At 41.0% G+C, this 25,137-nt stretch overlaps 1 long non-coding RNA gene and 1 other non-coding gene across 2 annotated transcripts in view; one reads left to right on the top strand and one right to left on the bottom strand.

Moving 5' to 3' along the window:
* Positions 1–586: 586 nt before the first annotated feature.
* Positions 587–25,137, bottom strand: part of LOC138441523 (uncharacterized) — a 140,442-nt gene continuing 115,891 nt past the window's right edge. The window contains exon 3 of the long non-coding RNA XR_011257380.1: positions 587–826. This is a non-coding gene — a long non-coding RNA (uncharacterized lncRNA). The remainder of the gene's footprint in view (positions 827–25,137) is intronic.
* Positions 21,222–21,293, top strand: TRNAC-ACA (transfer RNA cysteine (anticodon ACA)). The gene has a single exon. It is a non-coding gene; the product is annotated as a tRNA-Cys (tRNA).

Below are 25,137 nucleotides of genomic sequence, written 5' to 3'. Positions count from 1 at the left end.
TTCTAATACCACCTCCACTGAAGCCCCTAAGCAGATTAGGCTGTGTGGTTTTTGTTTCTGTTATGCTATTCTCCACACCACACTGTAATCATGTAATTTGTCTGTCTTGTTTCCCTGACTATAAATTTCTAAAATACAGGAGACAGGGCTCTTTGCCTTTTTTGATAGATAGTAGACACCCAATAAGTGCTTAATGGAAAAACAACTATCACCATTTTGATAAAAATCCATATGATGTTTTAAGCTGTTTTCTTTCAATCAGACTGCAGGAGGGTCAGGAGATAATTCTATCAGAATCAGAGGATATCTTCTGGTGTAAGTCCAGGCTTTGGAGACAAGCTTCAAGGTCAGGCATTCTAACATGTATACTATCATGTAAGAATTGAATCGCCAGTCTATGTCTGACGCAGGATACAGCATGCTTGGGGCTGGTGCATGGGGATGACCCAGAGAGATGTTATGGGGAGGGAGGTGGGAGGGGGGTTCATGTTTGGGAACGCATGTAAAAATTAAAGATTTTAAAATTTAAAAAAATAAAATTAAATTAAATTTTAAAAAAAAGTCAGAGAAGAAGGCAGCTGGGATAGGTGAGAAAGACTGAAAATCAGTGCCTCTTTATTTCCTTATGACTTTTGACTTCCTTATCAGTTGCTTGAAGCAATACAGAGTAACGTGATAGACATCTGCTGTTTTTGTCCACTCTTCTGCCTTTCTTCCTTCTTCTGGAAATAGCATCTTGATTTTTCTTTGGAGGAACTGTTCCATCAGATACAGGCAAGTGTGACCTCCAGTTTAGACGCCCTGCCCTCTAGCCAAGGGTGGGTACCTGGATGGAGCAAAGCTGATCAGATTCTCATCTCTGGAATATGAACAAGGGACAAGAGCAGCAGCCCCTGCTTTCCAGACCCCAATGGCCACAATTTCTGGCCCTTCTAAGCCTCTTGCCTTGACTTTCCTCTTGCTTGTTTGAGCTTCCCTGCTTGCAATAAGCTACTTCTCTACTTCAGTTCTGCTTATGTGAGAGTAGCCAACAAATGGTAACTGACAGAAACAGTGAATTGAAGATTAAAATTCTATCTGATTTATCCAAAAATTTAGCAAGAAAGAATAACCCTGGACATCTCCAGTCTATCCCCAGATTCAATTTACCTCACCCAATCCAGGTAAATAATCTGAGAAATGCAAATCCTCCTTTCAAATATGCATCCTGTTCCTAAAGTAACCCAGCTGTCCCACCTACTCCCCAGGGCAGCCCCAACATACCATGTTTAATGAAACAACTCAGTTGACTTGAAGACCCCTGTAGTACTCAACCTGAACCCGCAAGTTTCTTGCTGAAATACCCACCCACTTTGCCACAAAAACATGGGCACTTTTTCATTATTATGAGATTCCCAAGTCAGCCATGTTATTAGCACACTCCCAGTTTGTTGGTTCACCAGCAGTCACAAATGGGGAGCCTAATTATATTACTTCTTATTTAACAAGTTTAGAGTTCTTACTGTGTTCCAGGCATTAGTCAAAGTGCTATAACTCATTTAATCCTTATAAACCACCCCTGTGAGATAAGAACAAACAAGATGAGGCATAAAGGTCTTCATCAGATTGCCCCAAGTGTCAAAGCCCATAAAGAGCAAATTTGGGATTCTGAATCCAGTTCTAAGTCTGTGCTCTGAACCACCAAGCCATGCTTTGAGGATGATGAGTTTATTACATGGCCAATTGAAGGGAAGGGCTAATCATATTTTAATCTGCAGCAGCTGACAGGGTCCATTGACATGGAAATAAGATTAGTCCCCACATGTCAAAAACCTAAAAACATCAAGTCAATTTAGCTTGCCCTCCAGGCCTCCTTCTTTCTTAAACTCCATGGACACAAGCCAAAACAATCCTATAGCAGTTTCCATTCATACTGAAAAAATTCTGATGCCTTAAGTGGAAGGTACCTTGTTTCTTTAACTGGCCTGAAATGGACATGTTAATTTTTTAGAAAGCTTGAAATGTAAATCGAGTCCTAAACTTTTACTCCCTATTGTAATCCAGTGTTTCACCACCTCTGGAGTGGAGCGAGATGTTACTGCACTCTGTGTCCTCCGGGACATGTGGCCCCTCCTCTCTCCCACAGAACTGTTAAACCACTTCTAAACCAGTTTCATTAGGTGATTTTTATCATCTTCTTGGTTTTGAAATTGCAGTTAAAGCTTATTATAGTCATGATAGTCTTATTAAATTATATATATAAATTTATGTATATATATATATATATTTTTTTAACTTTTTTACTTTCCTTGAAATTTTAAAAGTTTTCCAGAAGAGTATCTTAAGCAAGAATTTGCATATTGAATATCTCAATTTACCTGTGAAGTCATAACTTTAATAACTTCTCCCACTGTTCACTAGAGTCCAAATAAATTTGGCTCAGTGAACATTAAACACTCCATGCTATGCAGAACATTCTTGATACAATGACATATAAAAATTTTTTTAATTTTTCTTCAATCAGGGTGAAATATAACTAAAGGTTAGTAGTGAGTATCTGTAAGGAAGTAAAATCATAAGTGAATTCTAACTTCTTGTACTTTTCTAATTTTACATATCATCTATAAAAACCTACATTTCTTTTATAAAGAAACAAAGCAGTGTTAGCAAGAATATTAAGCTTTAGTGGCTTAGCCGTTAAAGAATCAGCCCACAATGCAGAAGACCCAGGTTCGATCCCCGGGTCAGGAAGATCCCCTGGAAAAGGGAATGGCCACCCACTCCAGTATCCTTGCCTAGAGAATCCCATGGATTCAGTCTACAGGCTACAGTCCATACGGTCACAAAGAGTCAGACAACTGAGCGACTAAGCACACACATACCTTTATTATGTTTATAGTATCATATAGTATCACAGTTATACTGTGATAGGTAATTTTTCTAACTTGTAATCAATAAGAAAAGTAAAATGAGCAGAACACCCTGCTGTTTATTTTCAAAGTAATTGAGAAATACGTAAAAAAAAAAAAAAAAAAACTTACTACAGTAAGTGAAAAACTTTCATCCTAATTCCATAGGTATATTCAGACTCTAAAAGAATCCTTTTTGCCTAGGAAAGCAGTCGAGTGTCAGAGGGCCTAGAGTGTGAATGAGATCTGCCTCCCAACTGCCCAGGGATGGTTACATCACCTCCTGTGCCTCAGTGTTCTCAATTGTGAAACGGAGATAATAACATCTTGTTCACAGGGCTCTGAAGGCAGTTAGGACAGGTTGTGGCACAGAAGAGCCATCCAATAAAGGTCCATTTACTTATTCAACAAAAGCTGACTACAGGCCTTCTCTGTGTCAGCACTTGCAAAGCATAGGGAAAAATAAAATAGAGGATACAGACAATGTGCTCGAGCTTAGTCCTGTTCGACTCTTTGAGACCCCATGGACTCTAGCCCCCCAGGCTCTCCTGTCCATGGGATTTTCCAGGCAGAAATACTGGAGTGGGTTGCCATTTCCTACTCCAGGGGATCTTCCTGACCCAGGGACTGAACTCACATCTCCTGCATCTCCTGCACTGGCAGGCCAATTCTTTACCACCTGGGAAGCCCGAAGACTTAGTGCCCTCAAAGAGTTCATGACCAGAAATGCAGATAAGGAATCAAACATTTATGAGACAATAGGGAAGAGTTAGAAGTCCTTGGAATCTTTATCAAACATCTTAACTTTCTCAGTTCAGTTCAGTCACTCAGTCGTGTCTGACTCTTTGGAACCCCATGGGCTGCAGCACGCCAGGCTTCCCTGTCCATTACCAACTCCCAGAGCTTGCTCAAACTCATGTCCATCAAGTCGGTGATGCCATCCAACCATGTCATCCTCTGCCATCCCTTTCTCCTCCTGCCATCAATATTTTCCAGCATCAGGATTTTTTTCTAATGAGTCAGTTGTTTGCATCAAGTGGCCAAAGTATTGGAGCTTCAGCTTCATCATCAGTCCTCCCAATGAATATTCAGGGTTGATTTCTTTTAGGGTTGACTGGTTTAATCTCCTTGCTGTCCAAGGGACTCTCAGTAGTCTTCTCCAGCACTACAGTTCAAAAGCATCCATTTCCACCAAACTTCATGGAGTTCCTATTTCTCCAGATTATAGAAACTGAATCTCAGTTGAGTTGGGATTCTACCATTTCTCAGGGGCAGGTTGGGAGTGGGTGAACAAGTCCAGGTATTTACTGAACTGTTCTCCATCTGGTCTTCAGGAGTTGGGCCATGTAGGTCAAACTGTTGATTCTGTCCATGTTCCCGGTCTAAAGTACCTTGGGGCCCAACCCTGTTTAATCCCCTTGCCCCTTTACAGTACACAGGACCATTTGGTGGCTCCCACACCACACAGGGCCCCAGGAGATATAGCAAAGCCTGGCTCAGCCCTTCTCCACCCATGCCCCTCTTTGATGGAGCACAGGATGTCACAACTCTGCTCCCACACCTTGCCACACTGTTGAGCCTCTGTGAGCCCCCTCGGGCCTGGGCACCTGGGTACTGTGCACGGCCATGTCCACTCTGGGTTCTTCCCACCTCGCTGGGTGCTCTTGAGGAAAAGAAATGTGGTTTCCCTCTGGGCTCAGATTCTTCACGCCTCTGGAGTATTTCTGTCACTCCCCTTAGTCCTGTGCTGAGCTCAGGGAAAGGACCAGGTGAGAGGACCAAGCAGGGGGCTTCACTCCTCTGTTGGAGGCCACAGCGTCTCCTCACCCCTGGCACCCTCCTGTCCAGAGTGCTTTCTCCCTTCTGGCGCATCAGAGCTTTAGTTGCTAAGCATGTGTTCTCCTGGTGGTGGGTTTATCTATGTACACGTACCTTCTCACTCTCTGAAGGGCCCAGACTTTTGATTGAACTTAAAATCCAAGAAATGACTGTGTCATCTCAACCCTGATGCATCAAAGATGCAATACCAAGGCTGAGTCTGGGGATGACAAATAAAAGCTATCAGGTAATAATTAAAAACTCATCAGTTCAGTTCAGTTGTGTCCAGCTCTTTGCGACCCCATGGACTGCAGCACGCCAGGCCTCCCTGTCCATCACCAACTCCCAGAGTTTACTCAAACTCATGTCCATTGAGTTGGTGATGCCATCCAACCAGCTCATCCTCTATTATCCCCTTCTCTGCCTGCCCTCAATCTTTCCCAGCATCAGGGTCTTTTCCAGTGAGTCAGCTCTTCACATCAGGTGGCCAAAGTATTGGAGTTTCAGCTTCAGCATCAGTCCTTCCAATGAATATTCACGACTGATTTCCTTTAGGATGGACTGGTTGGATCTCCTTACCCCACCACATAATGCAGAGGCCAAGACAGTTCAAAGGGAGAGACAGCCTAACTGAGCTGGGGCACCCAGGGAGGGCTTCACAGTGAAAACCCAGCTGGAGCTAAGTCTACAAGGATGAGTCAGGGCTCAGCTACACAGTCAGATGGGGGAAGGTCATTCCACACAGAGGGAACAACATGTGCAAAGTGACACTGTTTATGAGTCAGGTTTTAAACTTCTCTCTCATAATTGCCTACGTCATATAAATCATACCTCATTTTGAGACTGGAATAAGCACAGACAAAATTGTTTGAGCTGGAAGTTACTTTAGGAATCATCTATCTAATCCCTGCATATAACTGGCAAGGACACTGAGGCCCAAAATGATGACTTTCAACCCAACATTCAAAAACAAATGAGACTAAATTCAACCTCCTGCTTCTACCTGAGAGTAAGCAGGAACTCTTACTCTCAATTTACCGTCCCAACCATCTTCTCTGAGCCAAAATTAAGCATCAATTATGTAAATACTTATGACAAGCTTAGAAGTGAGCTCTTCTTTGTCAAAGTTGAGGGGAATAAAGGTATTCTCCAGTAATAGCAATGATACTTCTAAAAGATACGGTTTTGGCTTCCAAGAAATGATCCCAACAAGAAAATTTATAGAGACCACTTTTTATGCTGATGTCAGAATGCTGTACTTGTATTAGCACCCTTAATATGTATATCTCCAATATCTCTTTATTTATACCTGTATTTATACCAGTTTTACAGATGAGGAAACTAAGGTACAGATAGTTAGGTAACTTGTCCCTAGGTTAGTAAGTGGTAAGCAGGTAGTGGATAGTAAAACTCTAGTATTCATGCTTTAATCACTACAATACCACATTTATCTTCATGCGATTATTCAGCATGCAAATATATTTACAAACATACTTGCACAAACACACATCTTTACAATGCATTAGGGTTTGTTTTTTAAAAGACTAGAAATAACCTAAGTACCTATTAGTAGGGGGCTAATTTAATAAATTACAACACATCCTCATCATACAGCCAGTAAAAAGAATGGGATAAAACTATGTGTGCTGATATAGACCAGTTTCCAAGAAGCAAAACATAGTTAAAAGTGAAAAAATAAGAATAAACACCAGGTGTACACAGTATTTCCTATTTGAGTTTTTAAGGGGGACTATATAAATAACATTTAAGTTTGATTATACAGAGAGTGTTTCCATAGGGCACAAGCAAGAAATTAGTAATGGTTGCTTCTGAGAAAAAGAGAGACAAAGGCACTGGGGTTGTAGAATGGGAAGGAAATTTGTTTTTGACTGTACACCTTTTTCTAATGCTTGTATTTTTACCATGTACAAATAAGATTTATTCAGATCCTACAAGCTAATTGAATTTTTTTTAATGATCAATAATGAGATTCTTTAAATCCTAAAATAACTATTCAAGCTTAAGTTTTTAAACACTCAAATTATCATGTTTGTATTTACCCACAAAACAGCACTTCGTAAAGACTAGCCTTTTTAACTCCTTGCCAGGATATTGATTCATTTCTGACTCACAAAAGAAAATAAAGAAATAGCCAGATGTGTAACTAGCCTGATGCCAGTTGGTATGTGGGAGTTTAGGGCAAGGGCCGTGGGTAGGGAATGAAGGGAAGGGAAGGGAGAGGGAGGAGGGGAGGAGTGGAGGCACCCAAGGGGTAATTGCTAGTGCTGTTGAGATCTCTGTATCGTGAAGCTCCATTCCTGTCATTCATGACTGAGACTCAAACTTCAGAACGCATGAGTTACAAGACATGAAAATATTCTTCTAAATGGACTCTTAAAACCACACGCTGCCATCGATACCCACAAGGCAAATCATGCTTCGAGACTGGCCCTGATATAAAATGCCCCATTTCCTCCCACACAGTTCTTTTGCTTGTTTATTTTGTTTTCTTCTATATCTACTGATTAAATTTTTATAAGCTCAATTAAGTGTTCCTGAAATTTTATTAATACTTCTGTCTTTAACACACATCAAGTTCCCCTTAGTTAAGAAGATGTGTATTTGGGTAGAGGTTGGAATGACCTGAGGGAGAAAGAGAGTGTAGGGATTGAATGTTTCGTCCCCTCAAAATTCGTGTGGTAATATGTGGAAATCGAGCCTGCGGGAGGTAATTAGGGTGGGATGAGGTCACAAGGGTGGAGCTCTATGATGGGGTTAATGCCTGTATAAGAAGAGTCACCACAGGTGTCCCTCTCTTTCAGAGGACACTGAGAAAGTGGGATAGTTTCCTCATGGTACAAATAGTTACTGCAGTTAAAATGTAGTGCGATGGTTTCAGATAAATCTCACCTAAGAAAAAAGTGTTCTAATGTTCCTGGCCTGAAGATCACTTTAGAATAGACAGTCAAGTGTCCAGAGTTCAAAGTGTACTGTTCCTTACGGAAGCTATTAAACAGGAAAAAATAGGCTGTTGAACTGTCATAGACAGTGCACATTCAAATAAATACAACTGGCAAAAACAATAAAAGGAAATCCACAAAGGAAAATGTTCATTCCAGTAATAATCAAAGAAATGCAAATTAAAACAAAGAAATGATAACAATATCCAACATACGTAACACTGTCGAGGATGTCATATGGTCATGTTACATAAACAATTCAGAAAACAACATGTCATGTTATACAGCAAGAACCATAAGGATGCTTATAATCACAATCATTTGCGGGAATTTAATTATGAGAAAAAAACTGAACACTAATAAAATAAATACCTACAAACAAGAAGATGCTCAATGCAATGTTATCTATAACACACATCTACTTGCCAAAATAAAGCTAGCTAAAGGTTGAACAGTAGAAGTTAGCAAATTAAGATAGATAATATGAAATATTATTATGCAATCATTTAAAATAGTAACTGTTAATATGATTTTTAAAAACTGGAAATTTTAATAGTGAGAGACAGAATATTATATTTAAAAAGCATAATATAAAAAAGTGTGGTTGAAAATATAAAACACATAAGCCTATGAAAAGAACTGTAGAAACTAATATGTAAAAATATGTATCATTAAATGTGGAAATGTGATTATGAATTGTCTTTAAATGTGTGTTTATATTGTTGGTGACCTTTATTAAAAATCACAGGGATTTATGATTCAAAAGTTTCTAAGTGTAATCTAAATACAAAGGAAAAAATAACCTACTTTCCAAAACACAACAAGCTTCAATTACTGAACTTGATATTTATCTCTTTCTTTTTCCTTTGGCTTAAAGAATTCATTGAATATTTTTATGGTACAGTAAATTCTCATGACATGGCATATGCTTTCAACCACAGAGACTGACTTCCTAAAACCCTGCTCTAAATTCTGTAGCTACTAATTACTCAACTTCAGCAACCCATTATGGTAAGGATGGCTCCAAAGTTGTTTTCCTCACCAAAATGTTGGCTTTGATCACTGTCTTTTAATTACACAACGAAGGACTGGAGAGTCCAACCCCAGAGCCCAAACCCATCGTGTTATCAAGAAATGCCCCTTTATTCAGAAGGAAGAGTATAAATTCCAAATATTCTACTCCTTCTTAATATTTGCTTTTGTTGCCTAGAGGAAAGAAGAGGGACGTGTGTTTTCCCTTTATACTCATGACTTTTCATCATATGTTCTTTAGAGCAATATGTTTATAGGAGGGATACTGAATAACAGTAAAAGGCAGACTCAGTTCTGAACAGAAAGGTGACAGTCTGACAAAAAGTTCTCTGACATTTTTCTTTACATTTTTATTCTCAGCCTTTTGCCTCAGGGTTCAAATTTGTGGTTTCCAACTCTGAAAAAGTAATCCTGGAACAGCTGGCCCTATAGTGAAAACAAACCATCCTGACCTAGGGTGTGGTTCCCCAGAAAGAGACGAGCTACCCAGCGGACAGTGGACGTTCAGTCTCGAGCTGAGGAAGGAACAGGGTGCCCAGACAGCGTCACTTCTTGCAAGACAGGAAGGCAAGAAGCCAATGAGAGAAATAAGATGAAGTTCTCTTAGCCTGTTTTCAACATAGATGTTCAAACCAAGCAGGTTTAATGTGACAAACTCCCAAGAGGAAAAAAATTCTTTTTAAAAGTTTTGTTCACACAGAAATGAGACAGTGTTTCATTCACTCACCTTGAAGGGATCCTTTAACCCATTAAATAAACATTCAGGCACTTACCCAGAGGATTAAGCAATCTGGTAGTGGGCTTAAAAGCAATCCTTCCAAAAACCAATAGCTCTCTGCCTTTTTCTTCCACATGGCTCAAAATCTTCCCCTTTGCCTAGTAAAACTCAATACTTTGAACATTTTATTTCTTCTTTTCCATATTTTTTTCTTTAGTTTAGGTTGAATGGTAATTGCTTTTATTCTCTGGGCTTGGTCAATTAGTTGGCTGGTCGTGGAAGTGGAATGTACCCAGAACTGGAAATCTGAACAACTGTGTTCAAGTCCCTGTTCAGTCACTAAGTATATAATTATTGACAAGCCAAATACTTTTTTAGGCCTTTATTTCCTCTTCTGTAAGATAAGAAGGGTGGGCTGCATGATTGCTAGGATACCATCAAACTTAAAATGTTCTGTAACTAGGAGGAAAAAATATAGATGATGCCAAGAAATCCTGGAGGAAATTTAAAACTTTAAATTTTGTCAACCTTAAAAGCAGACAAAAAGTATAGCAGAGGTGAGGCAAACCTTACATTTCATCTTCTCCTGACTTGATTTCTCAGAATTGAATTATCTCATGGAAGGTACTACTCAGATGTAAAAGACATATAGATCCAAACAAAGCTCTAAAAGTAAACGATGAAAGAAGAGGTGACTAGGGGCCAGTGAAGAAATTCCTGCAGTAAGAATTTCTTACATTCTTTAAGACCAAAGCAAACAAGTAGAAAGGAAAAATTCAGGTGCCCGTTTCAGTGCAGCTTTTCTTCCTGGCAGATCTCTTTTTAGGGATTAGTTTTCATTTCCCCAATTCTGCAGCCTAAAGGAAAAGCTAACCTGAGCCAATTTATTTTCTAACTCTGCACTGGTTTATCACCATGGAGGGCTAAATCACAGTCAAGTTAAAATCGAGGAACATGCAACCGAGATAAAGTGAGAGTAAGCATAGCATAATCCAGAATAATTTGCAAATCCTACACTGTTAAACAGTTTCAACTCCTGTCTTATTCACAAAGCTTTTCCTCCTAGAAACGATAGTAAGTCATTAAATTTGCTGGTATGACCTCTGTCCTTTTTTCTCTTTCATCTCAGAACCACAGTACTGAGAGTTAAACCTATGTCTTCTCACTGGCCATTTTATAAAGTAGTGAATTCGTTGGTAGCAAGCAACAGAAAATATCCATATATAACCCCATGGATTATAGCCTGCCAGTCTCCCCTGTCCATGGGATTGCCCAGGCAAGAATACTGGAGTGGATTGCCATTTCTTCTCCTAGGGATCTTCCCAACTCAGGGATCGAACCCAAGTCTCCTGCACCAGGACCAGGTGGCTTAAACAATAAGAATTTACTTTTCAGAGTCAGGTGTCTGAGAAGTCCAAGATCAAAGTGTTGGCCAATTCATTTCTTAGATGAGGGCTCTCTTCCTGGCCTGCAGACAGTCACCATCTCACTACGTCCTCACATGGCAGGGAGAGAAGAAAGAAAGCTCTCTGGTGTTTCGTCTTATGAAGACATTAATCTTATCATGAAAGTCTCACCTTTATCACGTGTGTTTTCCTAGAGTGTGCCAGGAGTGGTTTGAGATGTTTTCATGCATGATCTTGCATATATGCGTGCATGCTCAGTCCTGTCTGACTCTCTGCAACCCCACAGCTATAGCCCACCAGGCCCCTCTGTCCATGGGATTGTCCCAGCAAGAATACCAGAGTGGCTTTATCAGAGAAATGCAAATCAAAACCATAATGAGGTCCCATCTCACGCCAGTCAGAATGGCTGCCATCGAAGTCTACAAACAATAAATGCTAGATAGGGTGTGGAGATAAGGGAACCCTCTTACACTGTTGGTGGGAATGCAAACTAGTACAGCCACTATGGAGAATAGTGTGGAGATTCCTTAAAAAACTGGAAATAGAACTGCCATATGACCCAGCAATCCCACTTCTGGGCATACACACCAAGGAAACCAGAACTGAAAGACACACGTGAACCCCAATGTTCATCCCAACACTGTTTACAATAGCCAGGACATGGAAGAAACCTAGATGTCCATCGGCAGATGAATGGATAAGAAAGTTGTAGTACATATACATATACAGTGGAATATTACTCAGATATGAAAAAAGAATGCATTTGAGTCAGTTCTAATGAGGTGGATGAAACTGGAGCCTATTATACAGAGTGAAGTAAGTCAGAAAGAGAAACACCAATACAGTATAATAACACACATATATGGAATTTAGAAAGACAGTAAAGACGACCCCATATGCAAGGCAGCAAAAGAGACACAGATGCAAAGAACAGACCCTTGGACTCTGTGGGAGAAGGTGAGGGTGGGATGATCTGAGAGAATAGCATTGAAACATGTATATTATCATATGTGAAATAGATGACCAGTGCAACTTTGATGCATGAAACAGGCACTCAAAGCTGGTACACTGGGACAACCCAGAGGGATGGGGTGGGGAAGCAGATGGGAGGAGGCTTCAGGATAGGGGGACACATGTGCACCCATGGCTGATTCACGTTGATGTATGGGAAAAACCACCACAATATTGTAAAGTAATTAGCCTCCAATTAAAATAAATAAGTTAACTAAAAAAAAGAAAGCATACTAGAGTGAGTTGCCATTTCCTCCTCCAGGGGACCTTCCCAAACCCATGTCTCCTGCATTGCAGGCGGATTCTTTACCACTGAGCTGTCAAGGAAGTCTTTTATGACTTTACTGAAACTTAATTATCTCCCAAAGGCCTCATCTCCCAACACAATCACACCAGAGGTCAGCGCATCAATATATGAATTTGGGGAGCACAATTCAGCCCAGAGAACTACAGAAGAAATAAGTGTATTAAAAGATACTGAATAGCTCACAGAAACAAAAAGAATTCTAAAGAACCAACAGGGTAGCTGTAGGGTGGGTAGGCAACAGGAGTCAACAGTTAGTTCATTCATGATGTTAATACTAGAAAGAATTAATTCTAACAAAGTTTTCAGTCTTCGAGTCTCTCCATGCAAGATTCAAACAAATCAAAGAGGATGTGATTATCCTAGCTTTAGTCCTGAGGCGGGGTAACTTGGTTAATAATTATAAGGATACATCATAGAATAGACTGGGGCAGCAGAGAGGAACAGGAGAACTAATTCTCCAGAAAGAGAGAGATGAATACAAGTAGCAGAAGAGCAACAAATATCCCGTGTTCTCTGTTAAGTAAAGACTTACAAGAAACCTGGGTTTCAATGCTGGCTCATTAACTGGTCATCTTAGACAAATTTATTAGACTTACCAAACCTCAGGTTTTGTATCATGCAAAGGGAAAAAGTAATATCTGTCTAATGGCAACACTGTTTTGACTAAGTAAGTTAGTCACAGAGCAACTAATGTGTCTTCAATCCTCAATAAATGTTAGATCTCTTCCTTCTCAGTCTTAAATGTGGCAGGAGAGCTACTGATTCACTGTTTTAGTCTGTGCACACGTGCTGCCGCTGCTGCTTAGTTACTCAGTCGTGTCCAGCTCTTTGTGACCCCATGGACTGTAGCCCTCCAGGCTCCTCTGTCCGTGGGATTTTTCAGGCAAGGGTACTGGAGTGGGTTGCCATTTCCTTCTCCAGGGGATCTTCCCAACCCAGGGGTCAAACTTGTGTCTCTTGCTTAGCAGGTGGATTCTTCACCACTGAGCCACCTCAGAAGCCAGGTTATTTTTTATACTACAAAATAAAATACAACTTGTACTACGTGGACATGTTATACTGTTACAAGTATTTTGCATATTAGCCAATTATGTGACATCAAAGGGATAACAGGCTGAGTAGACTTAAATGAATAACTTTTGGTAAATCTCGGGTTAAGGTAAGAAGGTCAAGCTTTGACCTCTGAGGCATGGAGAATAAACAGTCTCAGTGACAATATTGCTCATCATTTCTGAGTCAGAAATGAGCCTTCTGTTTGTTAAACACAACAGACATGTTCCCTATTAAATCTTCCAGCCAAGTGGCTCAGATCCAGGAATTTAACTAGGATTTCTGATCTTTGAACTCTTGAAATTATATGTGAAATTGATTGTGTGTTTGTGTGTGTTCATGCATACATGTAGGTCGAAAACCACTGCTTTAACCAAAGAGAGAGCAAATAAACCCCTGTGAGCCACTCCAAAGAGCAACAGCCACTTTCAAATTCTCTTCCCTTAAGAGTGGATATATGTAAATGTATGACTGATTCATTTTGCGGTATAGCAAAAAATGAACACAACATTGTAAAGCAACTGTACTCTAATAAAAATTCATTTAAAATTGGAAATTTAAATTCTAAACCCCCGAAATGAATAAATTAACTAAAAATTGTAAAAAATAATGTTTCTTCCCTTTCAGGTGGACTCAAATATTCATGATCCTACAGTGTATCCCACTAACATCTACAAGAAAAGAAGCAACAAGTGCTTAATACACCAGAAAGTACAGTTATGCCAGAGACAATGCTTATTAACTTCATTTTAGCCGTGGAACTTGTTGCAATAAATGTCTTCCCTGAAACTCAGTATGTAAAACAGATTGTCTAGACAAACAGGTTCTACAGGCAGTTTACGTCTTCACAGAAAAGACTTTTCTTGTTCTGTGGAAAACCTGAAGAATCCATTGTTGTCGTTGTTCAGTTGCTAAGTGGCGTCTGACTCTTTGCGACCCCATGGACTGCATCACACCAGGCTTCCTTGTCCTTCACTATCTCCTGGAGTTTGCTCAAACTTATGTCCATTGAGTTGGCAATACCATCCAACCATCTCATCCTCTGTCTTCCCCTTCCCTCCTGCCCTCAGTCTTTCCCGGCATCAGGGTCTTTTTCAATGAGTCGGCTCTTCACATCAGGTGGCCAAAGTATTAGAGATTCAGCTTCAGCATCCGTCCTTCCAGTGAATATTTAGGGTTGATTTCCTTTAGGATTGATTGGTTTGATCTCCTTGTAGTCCAAGGGACTCTCAAGAGTCTTCTCCACCACCACAATGTGAAAGCATCTATTCTTCAGCACTCAGCCTTCTTCATAGTCCAACTCTCACATTCATACATGACTACTGGAAAAAACCATAGCTTTGACTATATAGACCTTTGTTTGCAAAGTAATGTTTCTGCTTTTTTAATATGCTGTCTAGGTTTGCCATAACTTTTCTTCCAAGAAGCAAGAGTCTTAATTTCGTGGCTGCGGTCACCTTCCACAGTGATTTTGGAGCCCAAGAAAATAAAATCTGTCACTCTTTCCACTTTTTCCCTTTCTATTTGCCATGAAGTGATGGGACCAGATGCCATGATCTTAGTTTTTCAAATGTTGAGTTAAATCAGCTTTTTCGCTCTCCTCTTTCACCCTCATCAAGAAGCTCTTCAGTTCCCTTTCATGAAGCCCGTGAGGATTCCTAGAGTCACTAAGAAGACTAGATTGCTAAGATACTGGTGAGTGGGCCTTTGCAGAAGCACATTCTCTAAACTCAGCTGCAGTGTATCTCTAGCTGGCTCCTTCCACTTCCTCACAAAAGCTGTCTAAGAATTTCTCACTCAAGTCTTACAGACTTCCCCACCCTTGCATTCCCTGGAGAGCGTATGGACCCCTTCACCAAGAGGGTCAAGCCCCAATGATGCAATTGCTGAGATTTCTTTCCTCAAGTTCTCTATATCCCCACTCATTCTAAGCTCATTGTCTATTATCTTAGTGTTTTCCCCACTTCAGGCAATCAAATATCACCTTCATAATTTTTGCCAAATCATATTTTTGTCATATTTATACTAGTACTACTTAACAGTGTTTATTTACTTACATGCACTTACTTATAAACATTTAAGCTTTTTTCATTAAGACATCTTAATGGAAAATTTTAAACATATACAAAAATAGAGAGTAACATAAGGAGCCCCTTAGGTACTCTTCAGCTTCAACAATTATCAATCCATAACCAATCATTTCTCCATTTATACCAAACCCCATCCCCAACATTTTTAATCAAATCCCAGTCATCATATCATTGCACCAATAAATACATCAGTGTTGGCCTCTGTAAGGTAAGGAACTTCTTTAGGTATACTTCTTTCTAAAATTAGCAGATCAAGGAAATGGGCAGGTACAAAGTACAAAAGCACATAGTCTGGAGAGAAAAAAAATAGCATCCAAAGTGAGAGAAGGGACTAGAAATGAGAGAGAGAGGCAGAGAAAAGTAGGGCAATGGCTGGCCAGGGAAGTCTCCAAAGAATGAGACCAACTCCAGTGCCAAGAAAATGGTGGGTGTAGGGGAAGGCTCTAGTACGTGAAGTACTGGCAGAATCTGGGGCAAATGGGAGGCCCACTCGTGGATGGGAAGTCCACTCAGAATGAGGAGTTAGGGGGCCAGGTCGGGCCTAGGGACCAACGTGGGGTGCTAGATGCGTGACGCTGCAATCGAAGAAACACCAAAGGGAAACAGAGACAGACTGGAGACACAGAAGAAGAAAGTGGAAGCTGACAGAACAGTGAGGCTGGGAAAGGCATAGCTGGGGACTGAGATTAAAGTGGGATCCTGGTTGCAGAGAGGTTTTGTTAGTAGGAAAAGTATGGTAAGCTGGTCTTGAAAGGGGACACTGGAAGGATTAAGAGCAGGAAATTTGAGGACCAGATGGGGACAAAGGGAGGAAAGCTGTATATAGGATAGCTAAAGAAATGTATAGGGTATATGAGTGTTCACCTTTAAACTCGTTATGGTCTTGGCCCGAAGTAAAAGAACTTCTACATACCACCAATGAATTCCTAACTGAGAGACCCAGTGACTCTTAACCCTGACTCTATCCATTTCTCTGATCAAGCATTTCACTCTCTTGAGCACCGTCCTCTTCCTGTGCACCTTGAGCTCTATGACCCTCTAATTTTCGGTCTTTAGATTCTCCTTCTACCTCTCAAAATCTTTGAGTGGGTCTTCCCTCTCTCCTATCTGCCCTTCAGAGGCAACATTCACCAGGGTTATGTACCTCCCATCAACCTTATCCATTCCCACATCTATATGCTCACCTGCGTGCTCAGTTGTGTATGAATTTGTGACCCCATGGGCTATAGCCGCCCCCCCCCCGGTTTCCCTGTCCATGGAATTTTCCAAGCAAGAATGTTGAGTGGGTTGCCATTTCCTACTCCAGGGGATCTTCCTGACCCAGGGACTGAACCCCATCTCCTGAATCTCCTGCACTGGCAGGTGCATCACCTCGGAAGCCCCCACATCTGCAAACTGGTTCCCAGAAATACATCATACGTACTGATGATTTTGAGCCCGGGACCCAAATTTCTAACTGCTTTTTATATAACCATCACCACACTGATATGCTCAGATATCTTAAATTCAATCTATTTGAAGACAAACTAAATTTTTTAGCTCCACAAACATATTCCTCCTTCCAGTCCCCTGATCTTAGTCACAGTATCTCTAATCACCAAGTGGGAAACATAGGGGTCAGGTCTGAGCCCTCCCTCTCCTTCTCTACCTGGAATAGGCATGTTGATGACCACCAGCATCTTTTGAGCATCCATTCCAAATTTGAGGAATTCCTCAAATCCTCAAAAGCAGAAAAGGCTGAATGCCCCTTTCCCTGTCTCCCTGGTAACCAGGATGCAAGGAAGGAAGCCAGGGTTGCACAGTATCTACTTTCATGAGGTTGAAAGTAGAGGTACGCAGTTTGCAGCAGGCAGTGGTGGAGGTTCTAGAATCCCGTGCCAAGCATCAGTGGTCATCTGTCATGTGACACATAGTGCCCGGTGGTTCCAACAGTGGACTCTTTACTGTAGCAACCCCACGGTGTGGTACAAGCATGGTTCCTGGCTGCATGGCTCCCAATCCTGACTCTCTGGACCTCCTGGAAATCCCACGACCTAGGAAACATATTTTCATAATTCTTCTACTTCAATTAGCTGAGGGTATACATTTGCATGCAACAGACTGGTTCCAAATAGGAAAAGGAGTATGTCAAGGCTATATATTGTCACCCTGCTTATTTAACTTCTATGCAGAGTACATCATGAGAAAAGCTGGGCTGGAAGAAGCACAAGCTGGAATCAAGATTGCCGGGAGAAATATCAATAACCTCAGATATGCAGATGACACCACCCTTATGGCAGAAAGTGAAGAGGAACTAAAAAGCCTCTTGATGAAAGTGAAAGAGGAGAGTGAAACAGTTGGCTTAAAGCTCAACATTCAGAAAACAAAGATCATGGCATCTGGTCCCATCACTTCATGGGAAATAGGGAAAGAGTGGAAACAGCATCAGACTTTATTTGGGGGGCTCCAAAATCACTGCAGATGGTGATTTCAGCCATGAAATTAAAAGATGCTTACTACTTGGAAGGAAAGTTATGACCAACCTAGATAGCATATTCAAAAGCAGAGACATTACTTTGCCAACAAAGGTCCATCTAGTCAAGGCTATGGTTTTTCCAGTGGTCATGTATGGATGTGAGAGTTGGACTGTGAAGAAAGCTGAACACTGAAGAATTGATGCTTTTGAACTGTGGTGTTGGAGAAGATTCTTGAGAGTCCCTTGGACTGCAAGGAGATCCAACCAGCCCATCCTAAAGGAGATTAGTCCCAGGTGTTCATTGGAAGGACTGATGCTGTACTCCAATATTTTGGCCACCTCATGCGAAGAGTTGATTCATTGGAAAAGACCCTGATGCTGGGAGGGATTGGGGGCAGGGGGAGAAGGGGATGACATAGGATGAGATGGCTGGATGGCATCACCAACTCGATGGACACGAGTTTGGGTAAACTCCAGGAGTTGGTGATGGACAGGGAGGCCTGGCATGCTGCGATTCATGGGGTCACAAAGAGTCAGACATGACTGAGCGACTGAACTGAACTGAATACCTAAGTTGCTCCACTTTCCCAAAATCAGTTACTAAGCCTTGTCTCCTAGACTTACTGAATGCTTATCTAATGCCAAGTCCCTCCTTCCTCTTCCCAGGGCCTCTGCCTTGGTTCTGGCTTTATCAGCTGCAGAGACTCCTGGCCCCCTTGTTTCAGCACACTTTGCAGTGTGTACCCCTTTGTTCACATCTCCATCATCTGAACCTTAAAGATACCTCCATGATAGCACTGACCCCACTCCTTTGGAGTCACTTATTTGAATCATTTCTCCTAGTCTGTCAGGCTGCTATTGAAAAACTTACCACAGATTGGACAGCTTACAAACAACAGACATTTATTTCTCCTAGTTATGGAGACTTGTAGTCTGAGATCAAGGTGCTAGCATAGTTAGGTGAGGGCCCTTTTCTGAGCTGCAGGCTTTTCATTGTATCCCCACATGATCTATGGATCTCTGTTATAAAAGCACTAACCCCATTTAGAGGTTCAACTGTCATAACCTGATCACCTCCCACAGGCCCTACCTCCTAATACTATAACATTGGGTATTGGAATTTCATTATATGAATTTAGATGTGGGGAAATCCAAAAATTCAGACTATAACAATTACTGTTTTTCCCATTAGCCTGGGTGTTAAGGCATTATGGCTTAGGGGAAACAGCACAAGTTTTGATGTTAGGCAGCCAATGGCTAAACCTCAACTTACTCACTGTGGAATTCTGAGAAATTCATTTAATCTCTCTAAGGTTCAGTTTCCATTGTCATTAAAACATGTGTGACTCTTTGCAACCCCATGGACTGCAGCATACCAGGCTCTTCAGTCCTCCACTATCTCCCAGAGTTTGCTCAAACTCATGTCCATTTAGTCACTGATGCCATCCAACCATCTCATCCTCTCTCACCCCCTTCTCCTCCTGTCCTCAATCTTTCCCAGCATCAGGATCTTTTCCAACGAGCTGGCTCTTCTCATCAGATGGCCAAAGTATTGAAGCTTCAGCATCAGTCCTTCCAATGAATACAGGATTGATTAAGATTGACTGATTTGATGTCCTTGCTGTCCAAGGGAGTCCAAGCATCTTCTCCAGCACCACAGTTTGGAAGGCATCAATTCTTCCGCACTTAGCCTTTTCTGTTGTCCAGCTCTCACATCTGTACATGACTACTGGAAAAATCATAGCTTTGCCAATATGAACCTCTGATGGCAAGGTGATGTCTCTGCTTTTTAATACACTGCCTACATTTGTTGTAGCTTTCCTTCCTAGGAATGCTGTTGCTGCCGCTAAGTCGCCTCAATCATGTCCGACTCTGTGCGACCCCACAGACGGCAGGCCACCAGGTTCCCCCGTCCCTGGGATTCTCCAGGCAAGAATAAGTGTCTTTTAATTTTGTGGCTCCAGCTACTGTCCCCAGTGATTTTAGAGCCCAAGGAAAGAAAATGTGCCACTGTTTCCACTTTTCCCCCTTCTATTTGCCATGAAGTGATAGGACCAGTTGCCATGATCTTAGTTCTTTGAATGTTGAGTTTTAAGCCAGCTTTTTCACTCTCCTCTTTCATACTCATCAAGAAGCTCTTTAGTTCCTCTTCACTTTCTGCAATTAGAGTCATATCACCTGCATATCTGAGGCTGATGGTATTTCTCCTGGAAATCTTGACTCCAACTTGTGATTCATCCAGCCTGGCATTTCATATGATGTACTCTACATATAAGTTAAATAAGCAGGGTAACAATATACAGTCTGTTGTACTCCTTCCCAAGTTTGGAATCAGTTCATTATTCTATATGTCCAGTTCTAACTGCTGCTTCTTGACCTGCACACAGGTTTTGCAGGAGGCAGGTAAGGTGGTCTGGTAGTCCCATCTCTTTAAGAACTTTCTACAGTTTGCTGTGATCTACACAGTCAAAGGCTTTAGTGTAGTCAAGGAAGCAGACGCAGATATTTTTCTGTAATTATCTTGCTTTCTCTATGATCCAATGAATGTTGGTAATTTGATCTCTGGTTCCTCTGCCTTTTCTAAACCCAGCTTGTATATCTTGGAAGTTCTTGATTCACATACTGCTGTAGCCTAGTTTGAAGTTTTTTTGAGCATAACCTTGCTAGCATGTGAAATGAGCACAATTATACAGTAGTTTGAATATTCTTTGGCATTGCTCTTCTTTGGAGTTGGAGTGAAAACTAACCTTAGAGGAAGTAAAATTCATAGAGAATCAAAGACACGGTTATTATAGGTTCCATTCCGCTGGATACTGTCACACAAGCTTCCAGCTATTCTAGAACACCTGTAGAGTCACCTGGGGTGTGAGGAAAAGCTGGGCTTAAGACTTGCCTGTTTCATGATTTGCCTTGCAATGGAAAGACTATGCCTTTCAGCCCAAGCCTCCTAGGCCAGCAACTCCCTGTCCTCCTAGTCCCAGGAGTGTGCTCAGTAGACCCTTCTCAGTCCACAGATACTGTACTCTACTGTTGAGCTTCACCACAAGAACCATTCCCACAGGTGGTGGGACAGTACTTGAGATAATACATATAAAGAAAGCATCCAACAAGTAGTGACCATTATCATTATTCATTCTGAGCAGAGATGCTTCTCTGCTGTATACCATAAGTACCTAAACAAGAGGCATGGAAATTGTGCTTCATGAATTTTTAGAGAATATATGAATTCATGGACAAATTCTGTTTTTACTGAACTTAGACTGCTTTCCCCTCACTTGTCCTTATATTTTTTCATTTAGCAAACTCCAACCTAGCTTTCAACATCCACTGCAAATCACACTCCTTTTATAAAGCCTTTCTGATGAGCCCCAGTCAGAATCGATTATCCTTTGCTCTAGATTCCCAGAGTTCTTTGTTGAGAGCTGATAGAGAACTCATCACAAAGATCATGGCTTGATTTATAGTTATTTACTTACTTATGTGACTTCCCTGGTGGCTCAGATGGTAAAGCGTCTGCCTACAATGCAGGAGACCTGGGTTCAATCCCTGGGTAGGGAAGATCTCCTGGAGAAGGAAATGGCAACCCATTCCAGTATTCTTGCCTGGAAAATCTCATGGACGGAGGAGCCTGGTGGGCTATCGTCCAAGAGGTCGCAAAGAGTCAGACACGACTGAGCAACTTCAGTTCACTTCACTTCACTTCACTTACTTATGTGAGCATCTCTCTTATTAAACATATTTTCATTGCAGACAAGGGCCTATATTACTTTCCTTTGTAAGATACATAGGACTCATGATGGTTAATTTTATGTGTCAACTTGTCTGGGCTATGGTACACACATATTTGGTCAAACACTAGTCTAGATGTTTCTGTGAAAGTATTTTTTTTTTAATGAGCAAATTTTGAGAAAAGGAAATTACTTTCCATAATTTAGATGGATCTTATCTAATCAGTTGAAAATGTTGATAGAAGAAAAAAAAAAAAAAAGGACTGACTTCCCCCAGTGAAGAGGAAAGGCAGTCTCTGGACTGCTTCCAGACTTGAGCTACAATATCAGCTCTTCTCTGGGTCTCCAGCCTATCAGCTTACCCTGAATACTTTGATCCTGCCATTCTCCATAGTCCAATTTCTTAAAATAAATCTAAATAGATGATGTTCAGATAGACAGACAGATGGAAAAACAGATTAATCAATCCTATTAGTGTGTGAGAGAGAGAGAGGTCTTGAACAGCAGTGTGAACTGTGTGAACACAGTGTGAGCTGTGCAGGTCCCTTCATACATAGAGTTTTTTTCAATAAATCCAGACTACACTACTACACTATCTGTAGTCAGTTGAGTGTGGAACCCTGGATACAAAGAGCCAAGTGTAAAGTTATACATGGATTTTCAACTGTGCAGGGGTCTGTGCTCCTAACGTTCCTCCTATCATGTTCAAGAGTCAACTGTAGAGACAGATGGACAGATAGATAGATTGACAGGGATACACACACGCATATATGTATCTACCTATATCTATATCTAAATGCTATATTGTACATAGGATACCCTACTAATTCTGTTTCTCTGAGAACCCTGGTGAATACAATATGTCTCCAGTGTTTGTCTTCTCATGGTATGTACTCAGTAATTGCTTCATGAAGAAGTGAGCTGGAAGTGAACAGAAGAAGACAAAAACTGCTGAAGAATGTGAGGCAACGTAGCCTGGGGACAAGGACAGTGGGGAAAGTCCAGGTGGGTAGAACTCCATCTTGCTGGTGAGGCCTCATGAATCCCACCTCTTCTCCAGTTTTCCTAGACAAGGCCCAGGGCAGACACTGCCTGCTCAATAATAAAAGCATCATGAGGCCAGAGATTCTTTTGGCTGAATCTCTAAGAGACCAGGGTTCAGATAGGGTAACGGAGAAGAAACTCCCCAGCAGTGAGTCAGTGCCCAGTAAATGCTGCTGCCTGACTAAAACAATGACACGACTCTTATCTCGGTGTGCACTTCAGTTCAGCGGTGGAGCCCAGCCATGACCCTCTGTCCTTCCCGAACACTGCTTCCCCTTTCGGCTCATCAACCTGATGATGCCTATATCTTCCCTTATACTTCCCCTGACTTTATTACCAGAGCCCCTTATCTCTCAGCACCTTGCACCAGCTAGAGTGGCCCATCAGCTGCTTTGGGTTTCCCAGCACTGCCCAGCCAGGGCTGCATTTAAAAGCCATCTAACTCTCTAGTTTCTGCAAATACAGGAACTGTGTAAGCAGGTTTTTTAAAGGGAAAACTATAAAATGTGGACAGTAAATTATATCGCTGTTTTCCCCGCCCATTGAAAAATGGCAGGCTGCTAAGTGGTTTGGAGCTCAGTCAGTGTTTCAGATTAAAGGGAGTTGAATCTAAACCTCACATTACTTCTAGAGCATGAAAAAGAAAGAACCTTAAATAGTCCCCATAACTGACAGGCAAAAAGGGGTGTCTCTGTCAGTCATTATTGCTATTTTTGTATTTGTAAATGGATGGAAGGTCTCTGGAGCTTTTTTAAGCTTAAGTATGCCCATTTTAAAGCAAGCCAATTTAAGAAAGCCCAGCCTAGCAAAACAGATGAATGAGAAAGTATTTCTTCATTTTTATAAAAGAATTCTTCACTCCAAAAGCAATTAAGACAATCTCTATGATTATTAATGCCTTAAAAGTCTACCACAAATGTGCTTCTAATGATCTGTCTGAAAAGTTATTTCCCTACTGAAGGGTCCAGGTAATTACTTAGAGACTAAAATGAGCCATATCCATGTTGCATTATTTAAAACTTGTGTTTACTGGAAGCCTAAATTGGGCAAAGGATTTCCTACACACACAAATAGTCTCTCTTGTCAGATAGATTTGCACAAGGAAAATTAAAAGAAAATAAAGAATGCAACCTTAAGAATGAGATTATTTGAGATTCAAAATAATATCCCTATGGACTCATTTTTACAAGGCATTAACTTTAAACAAAAGATTGAGTACCTAATATTACAGAAACCATGAATACATTATTTGCTCATTCCACATATATAAATTGGACATGGTCAAGCAGAAGATGGACAAGAATGAACACTGACATTTTAGGAATCAGGGAAATAAAATGAATGGAAATAGGCAAATTTAATTCAAATGACCACTAATATCTACTACTGTGGACAAGAATCCCTTAGAAGAAATGGAGTAGCCCTCCTAGTCAGCAAAAGAGTCCGAAATACAGTACTTGGATGCAATCTCAAAAACAACAGCATGATCTCGGTCTGTTTTCAAAGCAAACCATTCAACATCACAGTAATCCAAGTTTATGCACCAACCACTAATGCCAAAGAAGCTGAAATCAAACAGTTCCATGCAGACCTACAAGACCTTCTAGAACTAACACCAAAAAGAGATATTCTTTTCATCACAGGGGATTGAAATACAAAAGTAGGAAGTCAAGAGATACCTGGAGTAATGTTTGGCCTTGGAGTACAAAATGAAGCAGGGCAAAGGCTAACAGAGTTTTGCAAAGAGAACACACTGGTCATAGAAGACACCCTCTTCCAACCACACAAGAGAAGACTCTATACATGGACATCACCAGATGGTCAATACAGAAATGAGATAGATTATATTCTTTGCAGCCAAAGATAGAGAAGCTCTTCTCCATCTTCAGCAAAAACAAGACCTGGAGCTGACTGCGGCTCAGATCATTAGTTCCTTATCGCAAAATTTAGGCTTAAGTTGAAGAAAGTAGGGAAAAGCACTAGACCATTCGGCTATGACCTGAATCAAACCCCCTATGATTATACAGTGGGAGTGACAAATAGATTCAAGGGATTAGATCTGGTAGACAGAGTGCCTAAATAACTATGGACAGAGGGAGGTTCATGACATTGTACAGGAGGCAGTGACCAAAATTATCCCTAAGAAAAAGAAATGCAAGAAGGCAACATGGTTGTCTGAGAAGGTCTTCTTTTCTGAGAAAAGAAGAGACATGAAAGGCATGGGAGAAAGGGAAAGATATACCCAACTGAATGCAGGGTTCCAGGCAATAGAAGGGATAAGAAAGGAGGGATAAGAAAGTGAATAATGCAAAGAAATAGAGGAATACAATAGAATGGGAAAGACTAGAGATCTCTTCAAGAAAATTAGAGATACCAAGGGACCATTTCATCCAAAGATGGGCACAATAAAGTATACACAAATAGCAACGATTTAACAGAAGCAGAAGAGATTAAGGAGAAATGACAAGAATACACAGAAGAACTATTTTAAAAAAAGGTCTTAATGAATCAGATAACCACAATGGTGTGCTCACTCATCTAGAGCCAGACATCCTGGAGTGTGAAGTTAAGTGGGCCTTAGGAAGCGTTACTACAAACAAAAGTAGTGGAGATGATGGAATTCCAGCTGA

Source organism: Ovis canadensis, chromosome 5 (genome assembly GCF_042477335.2).
Source record: "Ovis canadensis isolate MfBH-ARS-UI-01 breed Bighorn chromosome 5, ARS-UI_OviCan_v2, whole genome shotgun sequence".
NCBI lineage: Eukaryota > Metazoa > Chordata > Mammalia > Artiodactyla > Bovidae > Ovis > Ovis canadensis.
This window is presented reverse-complemented; position numbering and strand designations above follow the sequence as displayed.